We start from the raw sequence: 6,053 nt of genomic DNA on the forward strand, positions 1-6,053 counted from the left end.
CACTATCTCATGTATATCCTTACTTTTCCTATTGAAAATATGTGTCATTATTTAAAAGAGTTACATGTATTTGCTTTATATGACTGGAATACAGTTTCCTAAGCAAAGAGAATGATACACCTTGTTGACTTCTAATGTGATCAATGTCTAGTGGTGTCCTGGCATATATTAGATATTCAAGATGCATATATTTAATAAAACACTGAATATTTCCTGCCATATTTCTGATAGTTTTCTATTTCCTAACTTAGCATAAGTGAGCATCTAATTTAATTAATTTTCTTCCAACTGAAACATTTTCCATCATTTTAAGGATTCCGGTAATCAATAATTATATACCTGTATATTAATACAATCTTAAGTTACAAGCATTAATTCTGCAAAGGATATATTAGAATGGTTCATATCCAATGTATTAAATAGATATTTCAGGTTCTTTTAAACAAAACCAATTTGAAATACACACTGACCTTGAATTTATTTAACAACTAGTTACTGCAATCATTATTACTAAAGTGTCCATTGATTCTGAGCATGTTTTTAATCAGTTTCTGAGGTAAAGCTCATTATGTCTTAATACTTTGAAGCAAAATAGAACTATAACAACTATAAGAACTATAATAGAACTATAACAACATCTAGGATGTTTTAAATAAAAACATTTAGATCATGTGGCCACCACATTACCTAATATAGTCTTTCAACAAATAGCCTATTATAGAAATGTAAAGTATCACCCTTACAAAGCATTAAATACATATGTTTTCTCAAAATTCATATTCCGTTAGCTGGGCATGGTGGTGCATGTCTGCAGACCCAGCTACTTAGGAAGCTTAAGTGGAAGGATCTCTTGAGCCCAGGAGTTTGAGGTTGCAGTGAGCTATGAGCACACCACTTCAGTCAAGCCTGGGTAAGACAGCAAGATGCCTTCTCAAACATAAAGAAAGAAAAAGACAAGCAAAAGAAAAAGAAACAAAATTTATATTTTGAAATCCTAATCCCCAAGGTGATAGTTTTAGGAGCAGGGCTTTTGGGAGGTGATTCAATCAAGGGGATGGAGCTTTCATGACTGGCATTAGTGCACTTATAAAAGAGAGCCCAGTGAGCTTGTTGGCCCCTTGCACAATGTGAGGTCATAGTGGGAACGCACCTTCTATGAACCACAACTTGGGCCCTCCATAACTATGAATCTGCTGACACCTTATTTTTGATTTTTCAGCCTCAAAGAACTGTGAAAAATAAATGTCTATTGTTTATAAGCCACACAGTTTCTAGTATTTTGTTATAGCAGCCTGAACAAATTAAGACCACCAGATAAGTTATTTCTTTAACTTTTACTTTAGGTTCAGGGGTGCATGTGCAGGTTTGTTACACAGGTAAATTACGTGTGGTGGGGGTTCCTTGTACAGATCATTTACTCACACAGGCAGTAAGCATAGTACCTGATAGGTGGTTTTTTGATCCTCTCCCTCCTCCCAATCCCCTTCCTCAAGTAAGTTCCAGTGTCTGTTGATGCTTTCTTTGTATTCCTGTGTTCTCAGTATTTAGCTGCCACTTATAAGCAAGAATAGGCAGAATTTGGTTTTCTGTTCCACTGATAGTTTGTTTAGGATAATGGCCTCCAGCTCCATCCATGTTGCTGCAAAGGATATGATTTCATTCTGTTACACTGGCTTCATAGTATTTCATGATGTATATCTTTATCCAGTCTACCACTGATGGACATTTAGGCTGATTCCATGTCTTTGCTATTGTGAATAGTGCCACAGTGGACATCCACGTGCATGTGTCTTTATGGTAGAATGAGTTATGTTTATTTGTTTATAGGCCAAATAATGGGAGTGCTGGGTCAAATAATAATTCTGTTTTAAGTTCTGTGAGAAATTGCCACACTGCTTCCCAAAATGGCTGAACTAGTTCTCATTCCCACTAGCAGTGTATAGGTTTTTCCTTTTTTCTGTAACCTCTTCAGCATCTGTTATGTTTTCACTGTTTATTAATAGCCATTCTGACTGGTGTTATATGGGATCTTGTTGTTTTGATTTGCATTTTTCTAATGATTTGTGCTTTTGAGCATTTTTCCATATGCTTTTTGGTTGTGTGTACGTCTTCTTATGGGAAAGTGTCTGTGTATATCCTTTGCCCACTTTTTAATGAGGTTGTTTTTTTCTTAATTTGTTTAGATTCCTCACAGACTCTGGATATTAGATATTTGTCAGATGCATAGTTTGCAAATATTCTCTTCCATTCTGTAGCTTGTCTATTTACTGTGTTGATAGATTTTTGTATATGGTGTAACAAAGGGATCTATTTCCAATCTTCGGCAAATGATGAGATAGTTATCTCAGCAATATCTATTGAATAAATGTTTTTCCACTTGTGTCTTCGCTTATTTTTTGTACAATGTTCTGTGATTCTCACTGTAGAGATCTTTCACTTCCCTGGTTAGTTGTATTCCTAGGTATTTTGCCTTTTGGTGGCTATTGTGGATGGGATTGCATTCTTGATTTGGCTCTCAGCTTGGACATTACTGGTTTATGAAAATGCTACTGATTTTTAGACATCGATTTTGTATCCTGAAACTTTGCTTATGTTGTTCATCAGCTGAGGGGGCATTTTTTTTCCAGACTATGTGGTTTTCTGGGAGATAATTATATCTGCAAACAGAGATAGTTTGACTTCCTCTCTTTCTATTTGGGTGACTTTTATTTCCTTCTCTTGATTGATTGCTTGGATAGGGCTTCCAGTACTATGTTGAGTAAGAGTGGTGGGAGTGAGAATCCTTGTCTTGTTGTGGTTCTCACGGGAATGCTTCTAGCTTTTGCCCATTCAGTATGATGTTGGCTGTGGGTTTATCATAGATAGCCCTTATTGTATTAAGGAACGTTCCTTCAATGTTAAGGGTTTGTAACATGAAGGCATGTTGAATTTTATCAAAAGCCTTTCTTGCATCTATTGAGGTGATCCTGTGATTTTTGTTTATAGTACTGTTTGTGCGATGAATCACATTTCTTGATTTTCAAATCATGTGTTCTTTGTTACCTGCTATGATGTATTGTGGATAAAAATGGCCATAATTATTTTCCTTCCTGGTTCTATCCCTAATTACGCCATGGTTTTTAGTCTTGTCTTCTAACGTAGCGGCGTCTATTTAAGCAACCCTAAATTCTGTGACTTTATCTGATCAATAGGTTGTGGTGGAAGGTTTGTGGTACCATCACCAAGCAGATTTATGTTGGCTTCTTGGACCCCGGTGAACAAGATCAGGCTAATTGGCTGATAGATGAGACAACAGGTGGGTCATATTCTTCCCAGTAATTCTAGCAAAGCCACATTGGTTTGTTTTCTATTCATTAGTCATAAAGCAGTTATGATTAAGTACATTTTATATAAATTGTGTTATCTATTGGAAAACCAGAACCTCGATATAGTCAAGCAGACATAAGTATCATAAAATATTTGTAATAAAAACATATATAATACATAAAATGCAAGGTTTGTTTAAATGGTGTCAATGATTCAGTGAAAGATATGGAACAGGAATTATTAATCTTATTTTATACTGAAGGCAGGAGAATCATAAAGAATTAACTTCTTAAACTTTTAAAGGAGGGTAAGCATCCGAAATTTGAACTTATAATTTTTATTTCAGAATCAATGTATTGTTATTATAGTAGACCCATATTTTAGATGAAATACATTTGCTTTCTCTTTGTTATAATGAAAATGTGTGTATGGTTTTCTTTTTATAGTTTTGCTTTATTTTTTGTTTCCTCCCAGTATTTAACATCTGCCTGGACTCATGACTACTAAGTAATAGCCAGGCAAGACTCAGGAACAATATATACTTTCAGATTTCTCAGGAAGATGAAACAAAGAAGTTTGAGACATGAGATGACTACAGATTTCTTGATACAAATCTGTTTTACTCATTTAGTGTTACCTATGAGTATTATTATGTTATCTACAACAAAATTCTATTATCCATTTATTTAATTGATACTTCCTGAGTTCCTACTATTTGCCAGGCATGGTGCTACTACTGTCTATAGTGGGAAACAAAAGAGAAACCCTCAGTTCCTGGCCTCATGGAGCTTATAGTCCAATGTGAGAGACAGATAACTAACAAGCAAATACACATACATTAAGTTGGAAATGACAAACGTTAGACTGGAAAAGAACCAGAAGCACTGAGGGAAAACAAAGGGCCAGGGATTTAGTGGTGGAGAAGTATGAGTGCTGCTCTGGGTTAAAAGATGTGGAATCAAAACATGGAAGCAAAGGCAGGCACAGTGGCTTGCACCTGTAATCCTAACATTTTGGGAGATAAGCGTAGGTGGATCACTTGATCCCAGGAGTTCAAGACCAGCCTAGGCAACATAGGGAAACCTCATTTCTACAAAATTGAAAAGTTAACCAAGTGTGGTGATGCATGCCTATAGTCTCAGTTACTGGAGAGTCTGAGGTGGGAGGATCACTTGAGCCCAGCAGGTCAAGGTTGCAGTGAGCCATAATTGTGTCACTGTACTTCCAGACTCTGTTCCAAAACCCCAAAATACAAAAAAAAAAAAAAAAAGACCTGGAAACAGAGATGGGGTGGAGAAACAAGCCCCCAAAAACTGAACTTTGTGGGCAAAGCCTGTAAGGTGAGCAAGAGTTTCAGACACCTGAGAATTTGAATAAGACTCATTAAGGCTGAAGGAGAGGAAATGAAACAGAATGTGCCAAGAAATGAAGGGGTGGAAATAGGAGCCTTATAGGCTAAGGATAACATTTAATTATATCTCACTGAGGCATACAGAAAAATGTAAGCAGAAGAATTACATACTCTTATGATCTACCAGGGGAAGACCAAATTTGGGATCATGAAAATGGGAAAAAGGCAAGGCATTATTTTAACAGAATGACTTTTTTAGCAAAGTAGAAATAAAACATTAAAAATATTTTACAGGTAATATTAATATGTCAAGTGATGAATTAATATGGGATTTTAGAAATAAATTGATGTAAACATGAGTCCCAGATAGAGGTCTTGGTAGCCTCTCTTATAGACCATTTTTTTCATAACTTGGAAAAGGTAAGCTGAAATCATGTGAAATATATTTAACTCATCAATATTCAATGAAATTTTTACCTAAGTGAATCCATAAAAACTGCCATGGGTAGGAATATAGTTTATATAAATGTATGTGTAATGCATTTATGTATATAAACTGAAGATAGAAATAGAATTATGCATTGTTGTTGTAGTTGTGTTTTGAGTTACATTCAGAAATGCACTGTGAATATTTTGAATGCCCTATTTATTGAATTTCTAAGCATCTTATGTCCTTATTAAGGTCTAGAATTCTGTTTGAATTCATTTAAATAACTTCCATCTGATGTGCTTTTTATAACAATAACTTCAGTTCTAGCCAAAAACAATTTTTGTCAATCATTCCCAGTTTTTATTTTCACCTTTTAAAATATTATTATTAGACAAGAAAGAGCCTTATCTTTATATGCAAGCTAATCAAAATTTTGGAGAATTTATTTTCCTTATGATTATCTGATTATGCCAATTCCATATCAAGTAGATATTCAAACATTTCAGCAGCATGTGTGTAGCTATTATAATTGACAAACCAAATGGAACCTGAACTCTTTGAGCGCAGAGAACATCTCCATCTCCAGAACCTGGAACAATGTATTAAACGTAATAGGTGTAAAGAACTGTTCACCTGATATAGTGGGCATGATTTGTCCTGCCCTTAAACTAGAAGAAAGGACTTAACTTTCCAGGCTTCTTTGCAACTACAATTCAGGCATGTGGCCTTCATTCAAAATGAAACTTTTATTTGAAACTTGGTACCATGAGAGAACAAGCTCTGCAAAAGGTAGCTCTTACCAAAGGGGATAATGGCAGAGGTATCTGGAGGTTGTTACAAGGCTAACATAGAAAATGGAATAATAGCCGTTACAAGGCTGTGTGTTAGTGTTCATGGTGAACTTGGTTTCAGCACATGAAGTTCATCCCATAACTGTTACATAGGAGCAGTGACATTCTTCTTATG

Source organism: Aotus nancymaae, unplaced genomic scaffold, assembly GCF_030222135.1.
Source record: "Aotus nancymaae isolate 86718 unplaced genomic scaffold, 86718_ANA_hifiasm-v0.15.2.pri h1tg000022l_1, whole genome shotgun sequence".
Lineage (NCBI taxonomy): Eukaryota > Metazoa > Chordata > Mammalia > Primates > Aotidae > Aotus > Aotus nancymaae.